The 25,344-nt window shown below is 32.1% G+C and overlaps 1 pseudogene; it reads right to left on the bottom strand.

Moving 5' to 3' along the window:
- Nucleotides 1–24,571, bottom strand: part of LOC141511905 (ADP/ATP translocase 3-like) — a 107,794-nt pseudogene extending 83,223 nt beyond the window's left edge.
- Between the last annotated feature and the right edge of the window lie 773 nt (nt 24,572–25,344).

The raw sequence follows: 25,344 nt of genomic DNA, 5'->3' as shown, positions 1-25,344 counted from the left end.
TTAATGTCATATTAAAATAGATTATCACATCATCTAAATTTTTTGGAGGAAGTTTTATGAATTGTTTGTAGTACATCAGCTTTTATGTGCATATCAGCAAAGCAATTAAAATTGATGCTGTTTTATTTAATTGAAATATGTTGGCAGTGATCATGCATGTAAGCACTAGTTTATTAAATATATCCACAACTTGAAATTCTTCTGGATGAAAAAAAACCTAATTATATTTAATTGTATTTTCGTCTTGAAGATATGCCTTATATACCTCATTGTGGCATAGATGTGACCATAGGTTTTCAAAGAATCAATACATTTCATGGTTTGTCTGGGTCTAGAATTAAAAGATTTCAAGGATAAATAATCAGTCTCTCAACCACAATTGGGATATTCTGTCTTTGAAAAATTCCTTTGAAAGAGGATTTGGAATTCTAATGTGACATTATAATAGAGTTATTGAAAAAAATAGTGGAAAATGAAAATGTTGCAACCTTAGATTTCTCCAAATACAGAGCTAGCCTTTTCTCCTCAGTCTTCCTCATGTTGATTATTCGTATTTTTATTTGCTATCCAGTGTCATTCAATTCTTTAGATAGCATGACAACATCTTATCTTTGTAATAGGATATCTTACTTCTAATCTGATAGTTGTACCACTAAGGATTTTTTTCTGTAATGTTCTAATTTTCAGAACTCCAATTTTTATCTATTTGCATACAAATTGATTTATTTTTAAATTTTTATTTATGATTACATAAATGTGTGGCAATTATTTTATAGGAAGGAGTCTAGCCTGTTGATGTCAACTTAAGGCTACCTTTTTCTCTTCAAGTGATGGTGACCAAAGCCGGCACCATCAAGGATGAACCTCAAAGACCATGCTTCTAGATTAAAAATATTTGAGGAAGTGGTTAGATAATTCTATTTAATCCTATTTCAGAGGAGAACTGAATGATCAGTCTCAAATTGACTTCTTTTCCCCTCCAAAAAAGAATCAAAGCCCTTCTTGAAAAGGAGAGCAAACATTTGCAGAGATATCTATAAATGTCTCATTTCAGCCCATCTGAATATACTTATAACCTGCATTGGATGCATACATTACACAATTTTCTTAGTATTCTATATATTTGCTATTTCTTATTCAAAATGATATTACATTTTATTCATATGCCAGTAATTGTCCAGCAATTCCCAACTTGATTTACACCAACTTTGTTTTCCAGGTTTTTTATGTTACAGAAATACTGATATAAATATATCTACATATAGTATTTTCTCTCTCTTTATATAACCTCTGTGAATCACATTCCTAGTAGTGGTATTAGTGAGCTAAACAGTGTATATAGCTTAATGACTTGGGGGAGGTAGAAAACTAAATTTGTTTTCAGCATATTTGAACCAATATACAGGTCAACCTATATGCATTAAGCTGTCTCTCTTGAATCTCATCTATAAAATCATCATTTTAAACTTTATCTTTAAAAATCTGATAGGCATGTAGTGCAACTGCAGAAACATTTCATTTTTCATTACTCTTGTAAAAGTGATTGGACACATCCTATGTAGTTTTTTTTAGGGTTTTTTTTGGCAAGGTAAATGGGGTTAAGTGGCTCGCCCAAGGCCACAAAGCTAGGTAATTATTAAGTGTCTGAGACCAGATTTGAACCCAGGTACTCCTGACTCCAGGGCCAGTGCTTTATCCACTACGCCACCTAGTTGCCCCCATGTAGTTTTTTTGATAACTTGAATTTCTTTTGAAAACTTACTACTCATATACTTTGGCTACTTATCTGTTGAGGAAAACATCTTGTTTTCATCTATCACATTTATTCAACATAAATTTGACTTCATCATGCATATAAAAACTTTGTATAAAATTTGTATGCTTATATCTTAAATTTTCTCATATTTTTTATTTCTACATACATTAATGTTTAAGCAAAATCTTCTCAAATTTATGTAATCAAAGGTGTCCATGCTTTCTTCTGTGATTATCTTTATCCTTTGTAAAGTTAAGAATCTTTCAGGGGCAGCTAAGTGATGTTGAAGTAGCAAGGTGGCAGCAATGGTTAGAGCATCTGCTCTGGAGTCAGAAGGACTGAGTTCAAATTCGGACCCAGACACTTAATAATTACTTAGCTATGTGACCTTGGCCGAGTCACTTAACTCCATTACCTTGCCAAAAATAGTCAAAAAACCAAAACTTTCACATAGATATATTTCTATAACATTCATTCTTTCATTCTCCACTATCTTGTTTATGATATCAACTTTAATATTTAGGTCACATTCATCTGAAATCTACTATGGTATAAATTACTGTCCCAAACCTAATTTCTGCAAGATTACTTAGTAATTTTCTTATTTTTAAAAAATAATGAATATTTACAAATTAGAATAACTGGTATTCTGGGATTTATTGAAGACCTTGTTGCTATACTCAGTTCTACAAGTCTTCCATTTATTTACTTTTCTCTATTTTAACCAAGTATCAACCTTAATGGCTATTATATTGTAATATTTTGGGGGGTCTGGTAATATTAATCTTCCTTGATTTCCATTTTTAAGATTTCCTTTATATAAGAATTTGTTCAGATAATTTTTTGCTCATTGTATTTAATTTTCTAAAGAGACCCTTTAATATTTTATTTTATTTTATTTTATTTTATTTTATTTAAGTTTTTGCAAGGCAATGGGGTTAAGTGGCTTGCCCAAGGCCACACAGCTAGGTAATTATTATGTGTCTGAGGCCAGATTTGAACTCAGGTACTCCTGACTCCAGGGCCAGTGCTCTATCCACTGTGCCACCTAGCCGTCCCCAACCCTTTGATAATTTAAATGATAAGCATATAACTCTATTAATTTACAAATTAATTTAGGAAAGGATTTTTTTATATTGTTAACTTCAATTTTTATTGTACTGTTATATTATTATTGTTAGTTTCAATTAGAAATAATGAATGTCTCATTATATATCTTGCTTTTTATTTATGTAAAGAGTGTTTTCTATTTGTAGTAACACAAATTGACTTTCTGCTATATTCCCAATTTAAATACTTTACACATTATTTGTGGTTATTTTGTTTTAAGGGTTTTTGCAAGGTAAACGGGGTTAAGTGGTTTGCCCAAGGTCATACAGCTAGGTAATTATTAAATGTCTGAGACCGGATTTGAACCCAGGTACTCCTGACTCCAGGTCCAGTGCTTTATCCACTGCACCATCTAGCCGCCCCTACTGCGCCACCTAGCCGCCCCTATTTGTGGTTATTTTTAACAAAGTTTATTATTCTATGTCCTCCTTAGATTTTTAAGCAATAGTTAACAAAATGTTTCATAAAGCTTCTGTCATGAAATTCTTGTGTAAAAAAAAATAGAAATAGATGACCTAGATAATAGAAAAATTTTGGACAGAATTGATTTAATGACTTTTCCAAGAGTAGTTAATATCTAATCAATGTGGAGTTTGGCAGAAAAAAGAAGTTTCTAAGAAGTTGACTCAGAAATTTCACTTGAAACTTTGATATTTAATGTTGTCTTCATTAGTGGTTTAGGCAAAGGCCCAGATGACATACTTGTAAAATTTGAAGATGACAAGGTTGGAATAGTTAACCAACACTCTGAATGATTAAATAAGCATTCCAAAAGATCTTGGCAGGCCAAAACACTGAAATAAATGAAATTTAATACGGATATATGCAAAATCTTGTACTCAAGATTAAAAATTTCATGAGCATAAATTAGACCAGGTGTAGATACAAAACAGGTTGCCTGAAAGGATATGAAAGTATCAGTGGATAACCAATCCAATTTGATATAGCATTGCCCCCCCCCAAAAAGAACAAATTAAAAAAAAAAACTAATGCTAACTCAAGTCAAATTTGAAGTGCATATTTTTCCAGAATGAAGGAGATAAAATTTCTCCTACATTTTCACTTGATTAGGTCACATCTTTAGAATGTGTTCATCTTGGACTATAAATCTCTTTCTGTTTTTCAGATTCAAAACCAAAATTCATTCAATAATCTTTGGATACATAAAACATAGGATGCTTTATGTTATGACATATTATAAAAAATAGGCAAAACGAATGGGTGTAGGAAGAGATAATTAAGTACCACAAGTTAGAAGTAGGAAAACTAAGCAAATCAGAGACAAGAAATAGAAAATTTAATGCAATACAGGTCAGAAATTCAAAACGATGTTGACATTTGGAAACATCCTTCTCAATTACACAAGAGAGACTAATAGATGACATACAAGATATCAAATGGTCAATCTTTCAAGTGATTTTGAACTTTTTTGAACCAGGTCTCACATATTGTTGTATCTGCAATTTCACTTCAGCATGATAGCACACAATGTTTTTTGTAATAGCATAATAAAACATTTTGTGGGGCTAATACTATATAGTGGCTATTGAGAGATGACACCATGAGCCATAAATATAAGTTTGATGCTCTTTAGGAGAATTGTTATCAATCAAATAGAGAAGTGTTAAGTGCAAGAAAATTTTCAATAAGAAAAGAATCTAGCTAGGAATGAATGTAAAGGGGTAGCACAGGATTGCATTAGCTTTTTCAGACCTTCATAAAAGACTTCCTCTTGGCATGCACTCCATTTAGGACAAGCACAATTTTGTGACCAAAGACCAAAATACAGAGATGATTTCTGGAAGGTAATAATATTAGTCTATTTTATAGCTTTTCTTTTCCATGCTGTTCTGTTCATATTAAACTATATTTCAAAGGAGACTTGTAATATGATTCTATTTATAGTGCATTTTATTTTCCTTGTTATTTATTTCCTATTGTAAAGTTTCTCTTTGTGTTATAAATCTATTTTATAGACATCTTCATTGTAGTTGTTAGAGTTGAATATTAGAGGGAAGTACAATATGTTCCATTTCTTACAGAACATAATCCTTGTCCTTTTTCATAAGGAAAACATTATATGGTGAGCATGTCAGTTATTCCACTTTAATTTTTTTCTAAGAAATTGGTACTTTAGCATCAGTATCTAAATAAGTCTGTTGAGATAGAAGAGGTGAGGTTGCAATAAAGAGTTAAAGTTATGTTTTTAACATTAGAGTACTAAGAATGATTTCCCCAAACCACTGCCCTAATTCTATTACTATTATTTTTCCTTTCTTGTAAGCATTAGGAGAAATGTCTTGCCAGTTGTCAAGTCCACTACTCAATGTATCACTTAGATAAAATCTAATTATTCATTTAAAATCAAGATTCTATTTCTTTTTTATTTAGTGGAATGTTTCCAATTCAGAATAAATGTTGTTTATGTTGTTGTTGTTGTTGTTGTTGTTGTTGTTGCTGTTGTGTTGTTTCAGTTTTGTCTGATACTGATTAAGCTCATTTAGGTTCTTCTTGGTAAAGATACCAGAGGGGCTGACATTACTTTCTCTAATTCATTTCATAGATGAGGAAACCGAAGTATAATGGTTAAATGACTTGCTGAAAGTTATATAGTAGTGTCTAGGACTGGATTTAAATTCAGGTCTTTATAAACCCAGACTAGGCACTTTGCCACTTAGCAGACAAACATACATACATTGGTACATATATGCATATACATATAGATATAGATATACATATATATGCATATTTCCTGAGAGTCATTTCAGTGATTAATTAAAATTATTTATATGAATATATTTTTGAATTTCCAACTATAAGACAATTTCCTGGGACTATTACACAATAAATATTTTGAAAAATCATCACAATCATAAGACTGGTTGTAAGCATTTCTCCATAAAAAGAAGAGTCATTTATTGTGGTATTCAATAAGTATTAAAGGTCTCAATTTTTAAAAAAGAAACTAAAACATAAATGATTTTTAGCTGTGTTCTTCATATTTTTTTACTCAAGAATGATTTAATCTCAAGGTAGATCACCTGTTGACAAAAGATATCTATTCCTGGAATAAATTGGTTAGAATACAATCTTCAAAGAAAATGATCTTTTATAAGTGATTAATTATACAAAAATCAAACTTTAATGGTCCTCCAATTACTCATTTTTTTGTAAATTATAATACATCACAAACTTCATACAGGTCAATATTTCAACAGATCTTTTATAGAAAGTCCCAATTAATTAATATTGAAAATTAATATTGAAATAAATGTAATTATTGTTGAAATTAATATTGAAATAAAATAAAGGGAAATAATCTAAGACAGGATGTAATGGTAAAAAGAGACATGGACTTCTATCACTATCATCTATCTATTTTTTACTTACTTTAGATAAGTAAATCAATATCTCAATTTCTTTATATATATATATATAAAATAAAATTGTACCATATTATCTGTAATTCTACATTTCTATGCTTTCTATTATATAGGTGATGCAGCCTGGTTTGGGAGGAAGGGCATAGAATTTTGCACAGGATGTAGAATAAGGGGAAAACTAGATTCTAATACCATCTAAGACACTTGTTATTTCTGTAATCTTATGGAAGCTACAAAAACTTCTTCAAATTATAGTTTTATCATGTACAAAATATAGATAATAATGTTGGTAATATTTACCTTCAGAATAAAATAAGAAATTCCAGGTTCTTTGAAATTTTCAAAGTGCTATATAAGGATCTATGATTAAGATGATTAATTTTACAATAAACAGTCATTCTATATGTAATTTAAAGCAGTTATGGTGGTAATAAAAAAGAGAAAAATAGTTCCTGACCATCAAGGAGCTTATATTTTAATGAGGGAGATATTCTTTACACGAAGAAAGATACAGTTTAAAAGAGATAATTACATAAGCGATACACTAATATTAAAGGGAAACCGGGAAAGGCTTCTTTCAGGTTACAATGGGTTTTACAAGGCTTTGTCAGCAGAACACATATTTTGACCAATATTTCAAAGTTGACAAGACTCCAAGTATAGACCAGTAGTGAACTATGACATCTATCATCTGGTGACTAACTCAGCTAAAACTGTTGAAGGTATTATCATCTCAACATGAATTTTAAGGCAAAACAATTCTGTGAGACAAACAACCAAGTTGTAAAGGCATTGTGAATTGTGCATGTGGAATGACTTTGCCACATGAATGGAATCATGCATCCTTGAAATAAATCCAACTCTTTTTGTAATATAAAAATTTTAATTAATATATTAAAAGAATTTATCAGTCACAGTAAGAAAGCTGAATAGCATGTCATTTAATATCACTTTTCTGTATTCAACAAAAGTTAAGCACAATCAATTGAATTTTTTTTTAATTTCTCCTAAAGCTGAGAATTTAATTTGTTTCATTTAGTTGAAAGCAAACCTGGTATTGTTTTCTTTGCCATAAAATAATGAAAGTATTCAAAACATCCATAACCCAAATAGAATACACTTTAAATAGTTTGGCATAATTCTTTCATGCACTTCTGAAAAGAACTCTAGAGATAACATTTTGAAAAATATACATATATGTAATCTCATTGAGCAATAGAATTTAACAGTTAGAAATGGTAGGATTCATATATATATATATATATATATATATATATATATATATATACACACACATACATATATATTGTCTCTGTTTGTCAAAGCATTCTCACAATACTCGGTTTGTAGCAAAGGATTATTTCCAACATATATTTGTCTGTCAAAAACTTAAGAATATATCAGTTCAAGTTTCTATGGAAAAGTAAGCAGTTTGAGTTATTCTTTTAGTTAAACCAAATTCAACAATCACAAAACTTTTCTTCATTCCTTCACTACATTTTGTTGCCAAATAAATTAATCTTCTCACTGAAAGCTTGCTGTATGTCCTGTTCTTTCTTGATATGAAATAACAATTGTCCAAAAAGATACAGCATTCTCATTCATTGAGTACTCAAATTTTGGCTTTAGATAAACACTTCTTCTTGGACTAGTAAAGGGATTATTAAATGTTATTGTAAATAAGATCCATTAGTTACACTTTTAAGTCTGCATGGAAGCTGGCAGTAGTTCATAATATTTTTCCTCATTTGGGAACAAGATAGGCAAATATCTTTGATATAATTAATCAACCAGAGTAAAAAAGAAATCAACTCTTTCTTTCCAAATTATGTTGAATCAGGATATAAATTATCAAAGAAAAAAAATTTAGCATAGAGAAAAACAGAAAAATGTATTACCCAATAAGAAAATAGCACAATTAAGGTAGCAAAATAGCCACTAAAGTGTAAATAATATTTTGTGTTTAGAAATTTCAAATTATATTAAAAATAAGGAGAGGTATATTGATTGATTGATTTGGATGTGTAAAGTGTGACAATCACTGAGATTCTGAAGCAAATTTTAAATAATTAATTCTATCAAATCTTCCCCATTGGATTTGCTTTCAAGTGCCAATCACAGAAAGTCACACTGTAAAGACAATCCTGAGTTTTCTGTTATACCCATGAGACAATGACAAGTCTGCTATGAAAAGAATAGCACATGAAACAACACTCTATCAATCAGACTGTATTTTCTGGATGGAACTAAATTCTGCTATAAAGTCTGTTTACCCACAGGTTCTTACCTCTTGGACACTTTACTTACCACCCTAAGGGAAAACAAAAGGGAGAAGAAGATTTCCAAAAGAAATTAAGAAAACTGCCAACTGTAATATAAGGTTGTGCCTATAGTACAAAATATGTTTCAAAAATACATGTCTAAATAAGTCAGTATTTTATGGTATTTAAGAACATCTCAAGAGTCATAAGTGATCTTGAAAATTAGAAATGGAAGATGTTTTTAAGATATGGAAACAGGAATTGAGTGTCAAGGGTTCTAGATTTATATTAAGGTTCTGTCACATAATACCACCACCCTTTTAGATGAAGAAAATGGAACCAAGAAATGACATGTGCATTTTGTAAATTTTACACTTAGTAAATAGCAGTTTGGGATTTTAAAATCATATTTCCCAAGTCTAAATGTCACCTCCACTTTCCAACATATTTATGCTGAACTCCTCACCAGATACTCTTTCATCCAATGCCTTCTATAGCTATTCTAGAAATGACATTTCTTCAATTTTTCTATCACTCTTGCCTGAAATGCTCTTTCTTTCTCTCTCTCTCATCAATTCCACCTACTGACTTCACTGACTTCATTTAAGTTTCAACTAAAATCTCAACTTTTATAGGAAGCCTGGGCTGACCAAGTTGTTTGAATGCCAAATTTATTCTCACCTTAAAAATTTATATTTTGCAGAGAACTTACACAAGACAAGCACTCACATTTATAGTTTATACCTATATTTGAAAAATACTTTCAAGTCTTTTTTTTCTTTACCATGGAAGTTACCAAATATCAATGATTCTGACTGTGAGTTCACAGAATTTGGATTGTTTCTTTCTGGATATTTGCAATGTTTTCTCCTTGATCTGAGAGAATTTGGCTAGGATAATACCAGAGATTTTCATTTTGGGATCTCTTTTAGGAGGGAATCATTGATTCCTTTCAAAGTCTATTTTAACTTTAGGATCTAAAATACCAAGGTATTTTTCTCAATGATTGCTTGATACATATTATGTAGGTCTATTTTTTAATCTTGACTTTCAGATAATACAAAAATTTTTAAATTGTCTTTCCTTGAAGTATTTTCCAGGTAAGTTATTTTTCTGTTATTCACATTTACTTTTTTTCATTATTTCACTTTATTTTATTGTTGAAGTCTCATAAAGAAGCTGAATTATATTTTTCCAGAGGTTATTTTAATAGTATTTTATTTTGTTGCCATTTACATATCAAGGCAATATTTGCAATTCATTTAAACAAGATATTGAGTTCCTAATTTTTCTTCTTTCCTTTCTCCCTTTGCTCCTTTGGAAAATGCTAGGAAATTTGATATAGGTTATACCTGTGATATATCAGAAAACATATTCCCATATTAGTCATAGTTGCAAACTAGGAACAGGGAACCTCTAACCATATTGTTCTGGTGTTGCCCAGGCAAACAGGTAGAATTCAAAAATACAATAAATCAAGCAGGTATTTTAAGGGCGAATGAATTAAATGTTTGAACAAATATAACCTATGAATGATGTTATAAATCCCCAAATGGTCCTTGGCAGTAAAAAAGGTTTTCTACCTCTGTGGTATAAGGACAAATATATCAAAAGAAAAAAAATGAAAAAATAAAGTAAATAAAAAAAATAGGCCTCCATCTGCATTCAGAGTTCATCAGTTGTTTATCTGAATGTTAATAGTATTTTCTTTCATGGTCTTTTGTACTTGTCTTAGATCATTTTGTTGCTGAGAAGAGCCTAGTCATTCATAATCAATCATGATTCAATGTGTTGCTGATACTGTATACAGTATTTTCTTGAGTCTGTTCATTTCATTTAGCATTACTTCATATGACTTTCCAGGTTTTTCTTAAATCTGTCTGTTCTTCTCTTCTTGCAAGAATATTCCATGATTTTTATATACAATTTGTTCAGTCATTCCCCAATTTATAGGCACTTCTAAATCTTCAATATTTTGCCACCACAAAAAAGGTTGCTACAAATATCTTTTTCATCACCTCTTTGGGATACAGATATAATAGTGATATTGTGCAATCACCTGGCATACATAGTTTTATAATCCTTTGAGCATAGTTTCAAATTTCTCTCCAGAATGATTTCATCAATTCACCATTCCACCAATAGTTCATTAGTGTCCCATTTTTCCCACAACCTCTCCAACTTCTATCGTTTTCATTTTTTGGAATATTAAGCAATCTGATATTTGTCAGATGTTGTCAGAGTAGTTTTAATTTGTATTTATCAAATCAAATGTAGAGGACTTCTTTTTGTTTGGGGAGTAGGGTTTAAAAACCTTTTATTAAATTTGTATAGATTATTTTTAAAAATTTATATATTCATTTTTCCAACTACATCAAAAGTTTTCAACATTCACTTTTTGTAAAGTTTTGAGTTCCACATTTTTCTTCCACTGTCCCTTCTCTATCTCCTCCCATTAATGAACACTTCTTTTTATGCCTATAGGTCACTTTTATTTCCTCATATTTAGGTTGTTTGTTGATATCCTGTGACCATTTATCAATTGGAACTTGTATTCTTGTAAATATTTCTCAATTCTCTATATATTTGATAAATGTGACCTCTATCAGAGACACTTATACTGAAAAGATTGATTTTTAATTTTCTGATTTTTTTCTAATCTTTGTTGAATTGATTTTGTTTGTAGAGAAGCTTTTTCATTTAATATAATCAAAATCATCTGTTTTACATTTTTTAGGTTTTTGCAAGGCAAAATGGGGTTAAGTGGCTTGGCCAAGGCCACACAGCTAGGTAATTATTAAGTGTCTGAGAAAGGATTTGAAACCAGGTACTCGACTCCAAGGCCGGTGCTTTATGCACTATGCCACCTAGCCGCCCCTGTTTTACATTTTCTAATGTTCTATATATCTTGCTTGGTAATGATTCCTTCCCTTCCATATAGATCTGACAGTTAAAATATTCCATTCTCTCTAATTTGGATATTGTAGTACCTTTTATATTTAAATTATGCAACCATTTTAATTATGTTTGTATATGATGTGAGATGATAGTCTATCTCTTATTTATGTCCTATTGTTTTCTAGTTTTCCCAGCAGATTTGGTCAAATAGGGGAGGCTTTTTTAAAAAAAGATTTTAGTCATTTTGAGTTTCACAATTTTTCCCCCTAATCTTACTTCCCTCCTCCCACATCCCACAGAAGGCAATTTGTCAGTCTTTATATTGTTTCCATGGTATACATTGATCCAAATTGAATGCAATGAGAGAGAAGACACATAAAATAGAAGAGATAGCAAGATCAGACAATAAGATATCAGATTTTTTTCTAAATTAAAGGTAATAGTCCTTGGTCTTTATTCAAACTCCACAGTTCTTTCTCTGGATATAGATGGTATTCTCCATTGCAGACAGTGCCTAATTATCCCTGATTGTTTCACTGATGGAATGAGCAAGTTCATCAAGGTTGATCATCACCCCCATGTTGCTGTTAGTCTGTACATTGTTTTTCTGGTTCTGCTCATCTCATTTATCATCAGTTCATGTAAATCCCTCCAGGCTTCCCTAAATTCCCATTCCTCCTGGTTTCTAATAGAACAATAGTATACAATAATATACAGATACCACAGTTTGCTAAGGCATTTCCCAATTGAAAGACATTTACTTGATTTTCAATTCTTTGCCACCACAAACAGGGCTGCTATGAATATTGTTGTACAAATGATGTTTTTACCCTTTTTTTCAACATCTCTTCAGAGTATAGACCCAGTAGTGGTATTGCTGGATCAAAGGGTATGCACATTTTTGTTGCCTTTTGGGCATAGTTCCAAATTTCACTCCAAAAAAAGGTTGGATGAGTTCACAGTTCCACCAACAATGTAATAGTGTCCCAGATTTCCCACAACCCTTGCAAAAATGATCATTATCCTTTCTGGTGATATTGGCCAGTCTGAGAGGTGTGAGGTGGTACCTCAGAGAAGCTTTAATTTGTATTTCTCTAATAAGTAGTGATTTAGAACAATTTTTCATATGACTATGGATTGCATTGATCTCCTCATATGTAAATTGCTTTTGCATATCCTTTGACCATTTGTCATTTGGGAAATAGCTTTTTTTTACAAATATGAATCAGTTCACTGTATATTTAAGGAATGAGTCCTTTGTCAGAAACATTAGTTGTAAAGATTGTTTCCCAGTTTGCTACATTTCTTTTAATCTTGGCTACAGTTGTTTTGTCTATGCAAAAGCTTTTTAATTTAATGTAATCAAAATCATCTAGTTTGTTTATAGTGATGTTCTCCATCTCTTCCTTAGTCATAAACTGCTTCAATTTCTATAGATCTGACAGGTAAAGTAGTCCTTGTTCTTCTAGTTTGCTTATAGTATTTTTTTTATGTCTAAATCCTGTATACATTTGAATCTTATCTTGGTATAGGGTATGAGGTGTTGTTCTAATCTAAGTTTCTTCCATACTAACTTCCAATTTTCCCAGGAGTTTTTATCAAAGAGAAGAGTTTTTGTCCCAATAGCTGGACTCTTTGGGTTTATCAAACAGCAGATTACTATAATCGTTTCCTGCATCTAGTCTATTCCACTGGTTCAACATTCTATTTCTTAGCCAATACCAGACAGTTTTGATGACCGATGCTTTATAATATAATTTTAGATCAGGTAGCGCTAAGCCACCTTCTTTTCCACTTTTTTTTCATTAAATCCCTGGAAATTCTTGACTTTTTATTTCTCCATATGAGTTTACTTACAACTTTTTCTAACTCTAAAGTAATTTTTTGGAATTTTAATTGATAGGGCACTAAACAGGTAGCTTAGTTCTGGTAGAATTGTCTTTTTTTATTATATTAGCTCTAGATATCCATGAACAGTTGCTGTTTGCCCAGGTATTTAGATCTCATTTTATTTGAATGAGAAGAGGTTTGTAATTGATTTCCAAAAGTTTTTGTGTCTGCCTTGGTAGGTAGACTCCCAGGTATTTTATTTTGTCTGAGGTTACTTTGAGTGGGATTTCTCTTTCTAGTTCTTTCTGCTGTATCTTGCTAGTCATATATAGAAATATTGAGGATTTATGAGGGGGTTTTTTATGTCCTGCGACTTTGCTAAAGTTGTTAATTATTTCAAGTTGTTTTTTAGATGATTTTTTGGGATTCTCTAGTTATACCATCATGTCATCTTCAAAGAATGACAGTTTTGTCTCCTCCTTCCCTTTTTTAATTCATTCAGTTTCTTTTTCTTCTCTTATTGCTGAGGCTAACATTTCTAATACAATATTAAATAGTAGTAGTGATAGTGGGAATCCTTGTTTCAACCCTGATCTTACTGAGAATACATCTAGCCTTTCCCCATTTCACGTAATGCTTATTGATGGTTCCAAATAGATACTGCTTAGTATTCTAAGGTACATACCATTTATTCCTACACTCTCTAGTGTTTTTAGAAGGAATGGGTGCTGTATTTTATCAAAAGCTTTTTAAGCATCTATTGATATGATCATATAATTTCTGATAGCTTTGTTTTTGATATAATTGAGTATACTAACAGTTTTCCTAATATTGAACCAACTCTGCATTCCTGGGAAGAATCCTACTTGGTCAAAACGTACTATCCTAGTGATAACTTGCTTTAATCATTTTGCTAAGATTTCATTTAAGATTTTTGCATCTATATTCATTAGGTCTCCATATATATATATATATATATATGTCTATAATTTTATTTCTCTGTTCTAACTCTTCCTGGTTTAGGTATCAGCCCCATATTGGTTTCATAGAAAGTGGCAGAGTTCCATCTTCCCCTATATTTCCAAAGAGTATATATAGAATTGGATCCAATGTTCCTTAAATGTTTGATGGAATTCACTGGTGAATCCATCATACCCCAGAGATTTTTTTCTTAGGGAGCTCAATGATGGCTTGTTGAATTTCTTTTTTCTGAGATAGGGTTGTTCAGGTAATTAATCTCCACTTCATTTGACCTGGGCAACTTGTATTTTTGTAAATATTCATCCATTTCCCTTAGATTAATTGGCATAGAGTTGGGCAAAATAATTCCGAATTATTACTTTAATTTCCTCCTCATTGGTGGTGAGTTCACCTTTTTCATTTATAATACCAGCAACTGGGTTTTCTTTTTTCTTTTTTTTAAATCAAATTGACCAGAGGTTTATCAATTTTATTGTTTTTTTCATAAAACTAACTTTTAGTTTTATTTATTAATTCAATAGTGTTTTCTTTAGGTTTTGGTAAGGCAAATGGGGTTACGTGGCTTGCCCAAGGCCACACAGCTAGGTAATTATTAAGTGTCTGAGACAGGATTTGAACCCAGGTACTCCTGACTTCAGGGCTGGCGCTTTATCCACTACACCACCTAGCCTCCCCCATTCAATAGTATTTTGCTTTTGATTTTATTAATTTCTCCTTTAATTTTTAGAATTTCTAATTTAGTATTTAATTGGGTATTTTAATTTGTTTTTTCTCTAATTTTTTTAATTGCATATTTCATTCATTGATTTCCTCTTTCTCTAATTTATTCATGTAAGCTTTTAACTATACAATATATCCCCTGAGAGATGCTTTGAGTGAGTCCCATGGGTTTTGGTATTTTGTTTCATTATTTATCTATCTATCTATCTATCTATTTATTTATGTGTTTATTTATTTATTTGTTAGGTTTTTGCAAGGCAAATGGTGTTAAGTGGCTTGCCCAAGGCCACATAGCTAGGTAATTATTAAGTGTCTGAGACTGGATTTGAACTCAGGTACTCCTGATTCCAGGGCCAGTGCTTTATCCACTGCGCCACCTAGCCACCCCATGTTGTTTCATTATTGTCATTATTTAGGATAAAATCATTAATTCTTTATATAATTTATTTTATGATCCACTCATTCTTTAAAATGAAGTTATACAATTTGCAATTGATTCTGGTGCTATATATCTCCCTCACCTAATATTGCATATGATTTTTATTTCTTTTTGATTTGAGAAATATTTATTCACTATTTCTACCTTTATGCAGTTGATCATTAGGTTTTTGCCCTAGTACATGGTCAATTTTTGTATGAGTATGATGTAATGCAGAGAAAAAGTTATAGTCCTTTCTATCCCCATTCAATTTCCTCCATATGTCTATCAATATCTAGTTTTTCTAACAATCTATTTACCTCCGTGACTTCTTTCTTGTTTATTTTATGATTTGATTTTTCTAGATCTGAGAGTGGGAGGTTGAGGTCTCCCACTAGTAGAGTTTTGCTGTCTATGTCTTCCTGTAGTTCTTTCAGCTTCTCCTCTAAGAATTTGGTTGCTATCCCATTGGGTGTATATATATATATATATATATATATATATATATATATATATATATATATATATATTCAGTATTGAAATCACTTTATTGTCTCTGGTGTCTTTTAGGAGGATATAGTTTCCTTCCTTATCTCTTTTAATGTTATCTATTTTTTAGCTGCTTTGTCTGAGTTAAGGATTGCTACCCTTGCTTTTTTTTTTTACTTCAGCCAAAGCAAAATATATTTTGCTCCAACCTTTTACCTTTACTCTATATGTACTTCTCTGCTTCAAATGAGTTTCTTGTAAGCAGCATATTGTAGGTTTCTGGTTTTAAATCCACTCTGCTATTCTCTTATGTTTTAAGGGAGAGTTCATCCCATTAACATTCAAAGTTATAATTACTAACTATTGCCCTCCATGCTATCTTCCCTATGTTTGCATTTTCCCCTTTTACCCCATCCATATTCCCCAGTATTTTGTTTCTGAATACCCCTCCCTTCAGTGTGTTTGCCCTCCTATATTCATCCCTCTCCTTTCTTTCCCCTTTCCCTTTTTCCCTTCCCTTCCTTCTGTTAGTTCCCCTTTTTTCTCCCACTCCCTTTCTCTGTTCCCCCCTTCCAGTTTTCCCCTTTTAATACTTGAAAGTTAAGATGTTTTTTAAGTTCACTGAGTATGTGTGTAAGTTAACTGTAATCCAAGTCTGATGAGAAGAAGATTCAGGTGTTTCTCATCTTTTCCCTTCTTCCCCTCTATTACCATAAATCTTTTGTACCTCTTACTGTAATGAGATTTTACCTCATTCAATCCCCTCCCTCCTCCCATCACCTTCCTGTCCCCCTTTTTAAGGAGGAAGTGTTTTTAAATCATTCTATTTGAGTCATAGAAAATTCTGAGTATCCATCACTTATAGCTAATTATATTCTATCTATTTGAGTTACAATTCTTGAGAGTTATTAGAGTCTTTCTCCCAAGTAGGGTTATAGCCAGCTTCATCCCATTGGATAGCAATCTCATGAATAAGTCAAGAGTGTCCATCACTTCTAGCTAGGTATATAGTCTCTGTTAGATTTACAATTCTGAAGAACTATGAAAATCTTTTTTTCCTATGCTGGGATATAGCCAGTTTCATCTTATTGGATAGTAGTTTTTTTCTTTAACCCCCCCCCTTTTTTTTAACCTTTTCATGTATCTCTTGAACTTCCTCTTTGATGCCCAGATTTTCTATTTAGCTCTGGTCTTTTCATCAGTAATTTTTGGAATTCTTCCATTTCATTAAGTGTCCATCTTTCCCCTAAAAATGAAGGCCCAGCTTTGCAGGATAATGGATTCTTGGCTACATTTCAAGCTCCATTGCTCTTTGGAATATCTCATTCCAGGCCCTTCAATCCTTTAATGTTGATGCAGCCAGGTCCTGCAAATGTTTACTGTGGCTCATGGGTATTTAATTTTTTTCTTTCTGGCTGCTTGCAGGATTTTCTCTTTTATCTGATAGTTCTGGAATTTGGCCACAACATTCCTTGGTGTTTTTATTTTAAGATCTCTTTCTGGAGGGGACTGATGCATTCTTTCAGTAACTACTTTGCCCTCTGGTTCCATGATATCAGGACAATTTTCCATCACTAAATCCTGTAATATTAGGTTCAGGCTTTTTTTCTCTTCAATGTTTTCAGGAAGTATAATAATTCTCAGGTTTCCCCTCCTCAATCTATTCTCAAGGTCAGTGGTTTTGCTGAAGAGGTATTTTACATTTTCTTCTATTTTTTTCCTAATTTTTGGCTCTTGTTGTCCTAAGAAATCATTAGTTTCCTCAGACTCCATTCTTTTTTAAGAGAGGAGTTTTCTTCATTTACCTTTCATCACTCCTTTTCCAATTGGTCAATTCTATTTTTGAAAGAGCTTTCCTTTTGCCCAATCGAGGTTTTGAGAGAATTGTTTTCTTTTTGCATTTGCCCAATTGAAGATCTGAGAGAATTATTCTCATTTGTATTTGTCTAATTGATGATCTGAGAGAGTTATTCTCATTTTGCTTTTGTCCAATTGAGGATCTGAGGGTATTATTCACATTTTGTATTTGTCCAATTGTATTTTCCAATGATTCGTTTTCTTGTTTCAAGGTGTTAATCTCTTGTGTTTCTTTTTCCCAAATTTTCCAATTGATTTTTAAACTCCTTCCTTATTTCTTCAAGGAAGTCTTTCTGTGCTGAAGACCAGATCATATATTCCTCACAGCTTCTAGGTCTCTCTGAGTTAGGATCTTTTCCTTCCAAAATTTTTCTATGGATCTACTTTTCTGCTGGCCTTTCCTCATTTTGCTAAGATATTGAGTTGGAGAGGGGCTGGTTCACAGAGATTTGGTGTTGGGATCCCTAGAGGCTTTACTCGCTGAGTATAATTTCTCCAGCAGGCCAGCAGGGAGTGCTGGTTGCTTTCTCTGGGATATCTGTGACCTTGAATGAGGCCTTCTCCCTTGGCCTGGAGGGAGTGATTGAAGCTGTGAAATCCTTTAGTCTTCAATCAATGGTGGGCTCTACCCTGGGGTGAAGTCATTCCTTTCCCTATTGTCAGCTGAGTTGGTTCTTCTGCTCACACACCTGTGCCTGAGGCAGGAGTAGTCTGTAATTGTGTTTCTTCTGGGAAAAGGCTGAAATAGAAGTGTGGCCTCAGTGTTCCTCTGGACCAGAGGAGCCCAGGGATGATGTCCACAGCTCTTCTGCACCAGAACTCTCCCCTGAGCCCTCCCCTGAGCCCTGTTGGCCAGCTCCAGACAGTCAGCACCAACACCATTGCCTCTGCTCCCTGGTTGATCCAAGCCCCTGCGATCTAGTCCCGCTGCTGATCAAGCAGGTCCAGTTCTCTGGCCCTTAGGTTCCTGGACTCCTACCCTGCTGCTAATCAGACTGATCCAAGGCTGATTGGTCCTCTCTCTCTGTACATGGCCTCACCCATGACTGAGGACGACAAATCCTGAGGTAGATGTTCTTTCTCCTGGATTTTCTTTCTGGGTTTTGTGGATCAGATTTCTGTTAAGAGGTTTGATTCATATCATATATGGGGAAAGATCAGGAGACTTTAGAACTGTGCCTGACTTCTCACCACCATCTTGGCCTGAAGTCCAAATAATAAAGTCTTATCCACAAAGTTACGGCCTTTGAACTTTTCAAAAACTTAGTTACTATGGTCATTGACTACTTTTTCTTATATATCTATTTATTTCACTGACCCTCCACCCTATTTCTTAGCCTTTAGCATAAACGAACTTTGTAATAGAGTTTAATATCTAGTATCGTTAGAACACCTTTTGTATTTTTTTAATTAATTCCCTTAATTTTTTTTTTTTACATTTTGTTCTTCCAGATGGATTTTGTGGTTATTTGTGAGTTGTATCAAACATATTTTTGATAGCTTGATTGGTATAGCACTAAATAAATAAAAAATTTTTAAGTCAGAATTGGCATTTTTATAATAATAACTTGACCTATATGTGAGCAATTATCATCTTTTCAATTGTTTAGATCTGACCATTTTTTTTAAAAAGTGTTTTGCAATTGTGTTCATATAATTTATAAGCTTGTGCTAGGAGGTGGACTTCCAAATATTTTATATTGGTTACAGCTATTTAACCTGGAATTTATCTTTCTATTTCTTTCTTCTGGGCTTTATGATTTATTTATCAACTTTGATAAAGTTTTAATTATTTCTACTAGTTATTTTATTTTAATTTTTATTCATTTATATATTATTTTCCAATTATATGCAAAGGTAGTTTTCAGCAAATATATGAGTTCCACAATTTTTCTACAGTCCTCCCTTCCACTTTTCCCTCTGCATGTCAGTGAACAATATGATGAAAGTCATGCAAATACAATCATGTATAACATATTTTCATATTAGTCATGTCATAAAAGAGGAATTAGAATTAAGGGGTAAAATATAATTAAGAAAGGAAAACATAAAAGGAATGTTAAAAAGTGAACATATTAGACTTTACTCAGCATTCAGGCTCCACAGATTTTTCTCTGGATGTGAATGGTATTTTCCATAACAGATTTCTCAGAATTGTCCCTAAATCCCTGAACTACTAAAAGTATCTGCATCCAGTGTACTAAATCACCTCACAATGTTGTTTTAATGTGTACAATGTTCTCTTCCTTTTGCTCACTTGATTCATCATCAGTCTATGCACGTATTCTCATACTGGACTTAAGTCTAGCCACTCATGATTTCTTGCAGGAGACTAGTACTCCATCACATTCATATACCATAATTTGTTGAACCATTCCCCAATTGATGGGTATCCCTCAATTTCCAATTCTTTGCCACTACAGAGAGAGAGAACTGGTACGAATATTCTGGAACATGTGGGACATATCCCTTTTTTTGGATCTCTTTGGGATGTAGATCTTACTGGTGGTAGTCCTGGATCAAAGTTTTATTGACCTCTGGGCACAGTTCCAAATTAATCTCCAGAAAAGGTTGGATCAGTTCACAGCTCCACCATTAATTCATTAGTGTCTCAACTTTCCCACATCTGCCCCAATATTAATCTTTTTATCTTCTTTGTCATCCATGTCAATTTGATAGGTGTGGTGGTATCTCAGGGTTTTAATTTAATATCATCCATTTTGCAATTTACAAGGTTCTCTACCTCTTGTTTGGTAAAAAAAACAAAATGAAACAAAACAAAACAAAATGAAACAAAAAGCACTTCCCTCCTCTCCATTGATCTGACAGAGTGTTTTTTGTTATCCTAATTGGTCTGTGGTATTACATATATACATACATACATACATACAAATACACGTATATGTATATATGTATATATAAATCTTATGCCCATATTGATCTTATTTTGGTATAGATTGTGAGATAAAGGTCTATGGCTAGTTTTTGCCATATTATTCTCCAGTCCAGCAGTATTTTGACAAATAGTGATTTCTTATCCCAGCAGCTAGTGTATTTGGATTTATCAAGCAGTAGATTGCTATGGTCATTTACTATTGTTTCTTTTGTATGTAATCTAATCCACTGATCCACTTCTCTTTTCTTCACCAGCACCAGACAGTTATTATGACTGCCTCTTTAAAATAAAGTTTTAGATCTGGTACAGTTAGACCACCTTCCTTTGTGTTGTGCTTTTCATCAGTTTCTTTGATATTTTTGAACTTTTCTTGTTCCAGATGAATTTTGCTATTATTTTTACTAGCTCTATAAAATACTTTTGGTAGTTTGATTGGTATGACACTGAACAATTAATTTAATTTAGGCAAAATTTCATTTCTTATATTAGCTCAGCCTAAGCACGAACAATTGAAATTGGTCTAATTTTTAGATATGACTTTATTTGTATGAAAATTTTGGCTATTTTGTTCCTATAGTTTCTATTTTGTGTTTCATGTTGTCTACAGTTACTTTGAATAGAATTTCTATTTCTGAGTCTTGTTCTTGGGCTTTGTTGTTTATATAAATGCTAATAATTAAACGGGATTGTTTTATATTCTACTGTTTTCTTAAGTTGTAGATTGTCTTAAGATGTTTTTAGTTGATTAGCTAGGGTCTATTATTTCATGTGCAAAGTGATAGTTTGGTTTCCTCATGGTCTATTCTATTTCCTTTGATTTTTTTCACTTATTGCTATTAACATTTTTAGTGCTATATTTAATAATAGTGGTGATAATGGACCTCTCTACTTCACCACTAATCTTTTTGAGACAGTTTCTAGTTTATTCCTATTATAGATAATGCTTACTGATGGCTTTTGGTGGTTTTTGTTCTTTAGGGTTTTATTTTATTTCTCTAAATTACATGTAAAAACAATTTTAACTTTTTTTTCAAATTTCTAGTTCCAAATTCTATATCTCCCTCTCATCATCCCTTTGAGAAAGTAAGCATTTGACTTTGGTTATACATGTGTATTTGTGAAAAGCACATTTCCATGTATATCATGTTCTGAAAGAAAACACAAATGAAAAAACACAGAAACACAGAAATATCTGAATTCAGACTTCTTTAGCTCTTTCTCTGGAGTTGGCTATCATCTTTCATCATAAGTCTTTCAGAATTTTCTTAGATCATTGTACTGCTGAAAATAGCTATTATTCACAGTAGATCTTTCAATATTGTTCCTGTATAATGTTCTCCTTGTACTGCTCATTTCATTTTCCATCAATTTATGTGAATTTCCATGTCTTTTTTCATTTTTTTCAATAACACACAAAGATAGTTTTCAATATTCATCCTTTTGCAAGTTTTTGACTTCCACACTATTCTACCATCGTCCCATTATTTCCATGAAAGTGAATAATTTGATAAAGATTATATATTGTTAAGCATATTTTCACATTAGGTATATTATGAAAGAATTAGGACTAAGTGAAAAAAAGATCATGAGAGAGAAAGAAATATCAAAATTTGTTTCCCTTCATTCTATCTTTCCCCTATTTATACTTTTCTTTTCCTCCTCATAATTGTTTTGCTTCTAATTGTTGCCTGCCTCACATTGTCCTGTTCTCTTTTCCCTCCTATTTCCTATAGAGTAAGATAAATTTCTAAATCCAATTGGGAATATTTACTCTTCCCTCTTTCAGGGTAAGATTGATTCAGTATTTGCACTCTCTCTTCTTTCCCTGTACAATATTGACTCCTTTGTGCCTCTTCATGTGGTGTTAATTATCCTCTAATGCCTCCAACTTCTTTCACCAGTATAAAATTTTTTATTTCTAATTGTTTTATGCATCTTTTGTATTCCATCCTCTGCTCTGTCAAAATATACTCCTTTTCAACTAATCTGATAGAAGTACAATTCTCAAGACCATAAGCATTTTTACCATCACCTTTAATTTGTATTCATACTCTACTTTCAAGTATACTCCTTCAACTTTTCTCAATAGAAAGATAATTATTCATGATCATTTCATACCCACACCTTATGTCTAATTATGTCCCTTTCAACTATTCTAAGAGAAATACAATTCTTAAGAGTTATAGGCAATGTCTTCCCATTTAGACTTATTGACTTTTTTTTCCTTAATCTTATTGACTAACATGTTTTTTCTTCCCAATTATCTTTTTTTGGCAGTTTACAATATTTTCTTCTCCTTTATTTGAGAATTCTGAAATTTTGTTACAATACTCCTTGGAGTCTTTATTTTGAGATTTCTTTCTGGGGGTGTTCAATGGATTTATTCAAAGGCTAATTTATCTTGTTCTGCTAGGATATTAGAGCAATTTTCCATGATAATTTCCTGCATGATATTTTCCAGGTTCTTTTTATGATTATGGCTTTCTGGTAGACCAATAATTCATAAATTATTTCTCCAGATAATTTATCTCCTGGATAATTTTTCCTAAGCTCTTCACATTTTTTCTACCTTTTTAGCCTTTTGATTTTATTTGATGTCATCTTGGTGTCTCACAGATTCATTAGCTTCCATTTTTTCAGTTCTAATTTTCAGAGTTTTTATTTCTTCAGGTAGCTTTTTTATTGATTTTTATTTTTACAAATACATGGTAAGAAAGTTTTTCAATATTCATCCATATGAATACATATATATATATATATATATATATATATATATATATATATATATATATATTTTAAGTTAGAAAATTTCCTTCCACCTTCCCTTCCCAAACGCCCCTCCCCTCAGTGGCAAACAGGTTAAAATTGTACATCCATATTTCTGATAAACATGCTTACAGATTGGTCATTTTTGGTATAAGGAATTAGAATCAAGAGAAAGAGATACATAAAAGATTTTTTTAATAAAATTTTCATCATATTCTGAAGGGGTTTTATGGGTTTTTTTAAAATTCTTTTTGTTTTGTTTTTCTTCCTCTGGATGGGGATAGTATTGTCCATAGCCAGTCTAATATAGTTGTCCCAGCTCTCTGAACTGCTGAGAGGAGTTTATTCCATCAAGGTTGATCATCTCACAATGAGGTTGTTAATGTGTACGTTGTTCTCTTGGTTCTGCTCCCTTGGCTCATCATCAGATACTGTAATTCATTCCATTCTTCTCTAGAGTTTGACCATTTATGATTTCTTATAGAAGAATAATATTCCATAGTATTCGTATACTATAAATTGTTTATCCATTCCCCAGTTGATGGATGTCCTCTCTATTTCCAATTCTTTGCCACTACAAAATGAATGAATGAATATTTTCTTCAGTTAGCTTTTGTGCTTCCTTTTCTATTTGGTTAATTTTACTTTTAGAAGAGTTGATTTCTTTTTCCATTTGGTCAATTTTTGTTTTAAAGTTATTGTTTTCTACTGTCAATTAATTGTTCATAATTCTTCTATATTACTCATATTTTTTCTCTATTTTTCTTATTCTCTTTTTAAAACTATTTTTAAATTTTTTTCTGAGAAGTTCTTTTGGATCTGAGAGCAATTCAAAAACTCCTTTACTTAAAGGACTTAGTACTTAAAGTACTACATGCTTCATATGTAGTCATTGCTCTCCTCTTTTCAGACATGTTTCAGCAACCCTATCAGAATAGTAGTTTTTTATGATAAGCACTTTTTTTTGCTCATTTTCATAACTAGACTCCACTTCTAGAGAAAAGGGACCAGTCTCGCTTTTTTGTGCTGGGTCCTGGGGTTTGACCCCTGGCTTATGATTTGGCTTTGGCAGTTCAGGCGGCTTGTTCTCTACCTTAGGGCAACCTTACCCAGTCCTGTCTGTTGATCCAGGGTTCCTGAGGCTCGAACTTTGTCTTCAAAATTTAGGTTGGTACCCTCACTCCTGGCCTGCTGCACAACTGGCATACTGAGCTTGAACCTGAACTGTTCTGTGACTAAGAGTCTTCTCCCACATATTTGGGGTTATACTTCCCTTTTACTTATCTAGGACAGACCTCTACTGAAGATTCTCTACCCTTTTTTGAGTTGAGAACTTGTTTCATTCTGATTTTTTTTAAGTTCTTTCCCTCTGGCATCTGTTTAGGACCTTCATTTAAAATTGCTTTGGAAAAAGCTGCAGGAGTTTTCTCACTTTTCACATAAAACTAGTTTTCTAGCAATATCATCTTGGCTTCTTGCTCTTGGTTTCAGATAGATACTTATATGATGTACATTTATAGATTATATAGATATGTCTGTGCTCTAGTGTTTTAATAGGAATGGGTACTGTATTTTGTGAAAATATTTTTGAATCAATATTAGGAAAACTATCTTCATAATACTATGATTTCTAGTGACTTTGTTTCTGATATGGTTAATTATGAAGATAGTTTTCCTAATATTGATTCAAAACTGCATTCCTGCTATTGATCCCACCTGGTTGTGTTTCTCTTACCAAGACATTAATTGTCTTTTCTTATTTTCTCACAGAACTCTTCACTCCTCTTTCCCAGGTTTTCATTCTTACACTAATCTCTTTCTTTAATTCTTCTAAGAACTTTTGTTGGGCTTATGTTCAATTAGTGATTTTCTTTTTCTTTTGAGGTTTTCCTTATAGCCCTTTGCACATTGTTTTTCTCTTCTGAGTTTCTGTTCTGCTGTTTTCTACAACCATAGTAACTGTTTATAGTCAAGGGTTC

The sequence above is a fragment of the Macrotis lagotis genome, chromosome 2 (assembly GCF_037893015.1).
Source record: "Macrotis lagotis isolate mMagLag1 chromosome 2, bilby.v1.9.chrom.fasta, whole genome shotgun sequence".
Taxonomy (NCBI): domain Eukaryota; kingdom Metazoa; phylum Chordata; class Mammalia; order Peramelemorphia; family Peramelidae; genus Macrotis; species Macrotis lagotis.
Note: the sequence above shows the minus strand (reverse complement) of the source record. Positions and strands in the feature narration are given on the sequence as shown.